We start from the raw sequence: 4,316 nt of genomic DNA, 5'->3' as shown, positions 1-4,316 counted from the left end.
CTTTATACATTATATACACTGCTGACATGTAATTGATAGCTTTATCAATAAGATATTTATCACACTATGCATATAATTGTTATACACCAGGAAATTTTATTATCAAGATATTTTACAGACTATATATAGCGCTATAAAATAATATATATATTCAATTAAGTACTTTACATGTATGCAAATCGCAACTATATGTAATGGCGAATCTTGCCAATAAAATAGTTTTCATACTTTAAACATCTGTATTGTACTTCATACCAAATAACCTACACACACATATGAACAGGGTTATTTATAACCTATAAAGGTTAATGCTACATAACACACAATAACAGGATTATTTACAACCTGTAAAAGTCACTGTTACACAACACACATGAACAGAATTATTTACAACTTATGAAGGTCACTGTTACACAACACACACGAACAGGATTAGTTACAACTTATGAAGGTCACTGTTACACAACACGCATGAACAAAATTATTTACAAACTGTGAAGGTCACTGTTACACAACACACTTAAACAGGATTATTTACAACCTGTGATGGACACTGCTATATAAATGTTTCAAGAAATGAGCTTTTCTCAATTTTGCTTACAATCTATTATTTTATAAATAGAAACATACTTCGGTTTGTTGCACGAGCCTAAAAATTAATTATTGTGGAAAATTCTAGAAATGCAAATATTTTTTCTCGTTTTGAATTATTTCTTTCTTCTCATGTTGCTTAAATATTAGAAGACAAGAAAAACAAACTTGAGTAAATCTGCCTTTGGTCAAGTCTCAAGGATTTATCATACAGTTGATTTCAGACTCCATATCACAGATAAAATTCAGTTTTTAATAATAAATATTACTTAAAACTACTTAAATAAAGAAGCCCAAAGATATCAAGAACGTACTCTGTCAGAAAGAACCACCAGTAAAATTTATCTATTTATATATGAGCGAAGGAATGTCATAAATTTACCTTATAATATGATACGAGCAAATATTATATTCCCAAGTGCTTTCCAGAAATCTATTCAAATGAATAGATAGAAGTTTAACAAAAAAGTTAACAGTAATTCTAAGAGAAACATCTTCCAACCATAAAAAGGAATTCTTACATCTATAGTCATACTGTACAAACGAAACTGTAGGAAGATTTTATCAAAAGTAGTAATATGTCTTCTTACTGTAATAATCCTTTCATCACCCTAAAGAAACAACAGTAAAATACAATTTAAATGACTTATCTGGTCTAAAACGTAATTTACATCATACTCAAATTAGGAAACTTGTAATAATTTCAATTAGAGTGGATTTATAATGGTCTTCGTTTGAGATATATTAGTTTCATTGTTAAAAAAATGGTCTTCGTTTGAGATATATTAGTTTCATTGTTAAAAAAATGGTCTTCGTTTGAGATATAATAGTTTCATTGTTAAAAAATGGTCTTCGTTTGAGATAAGATTAGTTTCATTGTTTTAAAAAAGAGGAAATATCTTTGATATACCAGATACATTGGAATTGAACATCACTAATAATCAGTAGCAATGCTCAACAAATTTTGATCAACATGGAATGCCCTTATGGAAAAAAGTGGTATCGTAATTTTAAAATTTTTATCGTATAATATAAAAAAATGTTTAATTAATATGTATTTTAAAATTGAAAAAAAATGGCTTTTAAGTATCATCTTAACGTTTCCTGTTCAAAAAGTTTTGACAGTTTGATATGTATAAGAGTATACACGTAAAGATAGTTGACAGTTCAGATATTATTAATTTTAAAATATATGTTTTTGAAATGCCGAAACGCTCACGGTTCTACTGATCCTATCATTATTGATAATGTTTTTATTACCTACTAGATACTTTAATATTGTTTTTTTTTCTAATCCACGGGCCTCGAGGAATTTGTAAAATAGCATAATAAACATTTACTTAAAACGTGTAAGCTAACTCAATAAAATCAAAAATGTGACATAATTGAAAATTACATCTTTACGAATATGAAAACAATGTTGCATGATTCTTCGTTGAGATATCTAACTTTAGCAAAAGGGAACATTCCTCACTAACAAGTAACTGAATGCTTATATATATTTTTAGCATACTATGGTAAATGCCATATTTATCTTTTGACAGTAGGTATGCTTCTTCTATTTTTTTTGTTTTGCTGTCTTTACTAGGCGTTTTATTTGGGACAATATTATTAAGCATTGATCTTCAATCTAGAAAGGGGTCCTTACATGCCCTGGTGGTGAAATCGCTTTACTCGCAACCTGCGTTTCATGGGCTCAAAACCTGTCTGTGGTGGGCATTATAATGTGACAGTGAGTACCAGAATTCGTTGTTCAATAGTATTGACGAAAATGAATCTAATTCGGCTTAAATGAATATATAAATCTTAGCTATAGTATCTCATTACTACACAATTGTAGATGCTAACTTATTATTTAGCACAATATGCTACTTATAATTATATATATATGTAAATATACAAGCTAATATTTCTAATTTTTTGACATTAATTTGCTTCTAACTCCCACGAAAACTGCAACCTAAGAGAAAAGATGAAGATTACAGATAAACTGTTATATGATAAAAACTAGCCTCACAACAGAGATCTTTCACCTTGCAGCCAAGTTTGTTATAGAGGAATATATATATGCCCAAGATAATTATGTCTTGATCATTTGCACTCTGAAGTGGTGAGTAAACAAGGTTAACAATGAGAATTACAATCTTGCGTATTAAGAATTGCACGTAGGTAAAGATGAACTATTCAAGCTAAACAAATATAAAATTTCTCAACGGCAGTTTTAACTCTTGTTAGAAGAACTTGCTGCTCGAAGAATCCCGTTGAGTACATCTGAAATACTGAAAAGAAAATTCCATAATATCGATCTCTGAGAATTAACAGTAGAATCACATTTAAATTCTTGAATATAAAGCATGTTGAGAATTTCAGAGCCGCTAAAAAAAGCGAGACAAGTATGTTTTTTTTTCTCCAGAAGAATGATATGGACGCATATTTTTTTTCATTTAATTTCCCTAATAAGTTTTTTTTCTACTCAGAAACATTAAACATACATCTCTCGCCGACAACGTAACAAAACACATCTGAATGTTTCATGAGTGCTATTGAAGAAAGATTTATTCCAATCATAATACGTGCAACGTTGTCTTCTGCAAGCCAGACATCAGTGGACACATCTAAAAATGATTTATAACAGTTTTCTTATAAAAATGTTTTTATACATATAAGAGGAAAATATGAACGTTTTAGATATCAATCATCGCCGCTTGATATATTCTGCAGAGAACGTATATTTTATGTACAAGAGATCTCGCTGTATTCTCACAGCGTGTAGTTTACGTCTGGTGCTTTGAGATGAGCTTCTCTTTTTCCCACTACCAGGCGATACCTTCCACTCGGCCAATGGGGATCTAGCACACCTTATAGTTGTCCAGTCTCCCGTATCAAATTACTTCATTAAATAGGTCTATTCTGCCATTACACCGACAATTCATCTTCATGCACCACAGCATTCTTACTAACAGGCGAACCCTCTTTCGTTCTCCCTGTACGTAAGTGGCTCATCTCGTTTAGGATGGCGGCGCGTGCACTTTTCGTGTCGTTTCTATACTTCCTGACAGAAGCGCTTGATTTTTTTATGACTAATGGTAAAAACTACCATAAAAATATCTGTATACTCAATAATTCATTACTATATTGTCTAAACACACATTTAAATGTACCCATTAAACCAAAACGATACAAAAAAATATTGATTGTTTTCAAAGTATCAAAATAATTCAATATAAATTATAAATCAATAGTTCTGTCAATTAATAAATCAAACTTTCTCCTATATAATCCTTCTATTTACTAATATGAATTTTGAGTTAATTTTATTTCAAGAAAGTTAACTATGAGAGCTGTTACAGAAACTGAAAAGCGTATAACGTATAACAAATGTAACGCCTTATACAGGTTTTCTACAGTTGGAGTGTATAGATACTGTTTACAACACAAGACAAGTGTTGTAAAATATCTGGTTGTCAAACGATGTTACCTGCAACATTTGGTCCTCGAGAGGCCCGATATGTTTCCATACATGAGCCACTAGTTTGTCATATCCTGTGTTTTAAGTCTCTAACTAATATCCAAACCCTTGAAAGAACACAATTACCTTAAAAGTAGATTGAACCACAGTATACACTGAGTGGTCACAAGTAAATAGACACCTAATTTTTCGTCATTTAACTGATTTATGCTAACTAATTTGTGTTCACAGAGCACTATATAAATGAAAATGGTCC

The sequence above is a fragment of the Limulus polyphemus genome, unplaced genomic scaffold (genome assembly GCF_000517525.1).
Source record: "Limulus polyphemus unplaced genomic scaffold, Limulus_polyphemus-2.1.2 Scaffold966, whole genome shotgun sequence".
In the NCBI taxonomy this organism is placed as follows: Eukaryota; Metazoa; Arthropoda; class Merostomata; order Xiphosura; family Limulidae; genus Limulus; species Limulus polyphemus.
The sequence above is the reverse complement of the archived record's forward strand: the minus strand, read 5'-3'. Positions refer to the sequence as shown.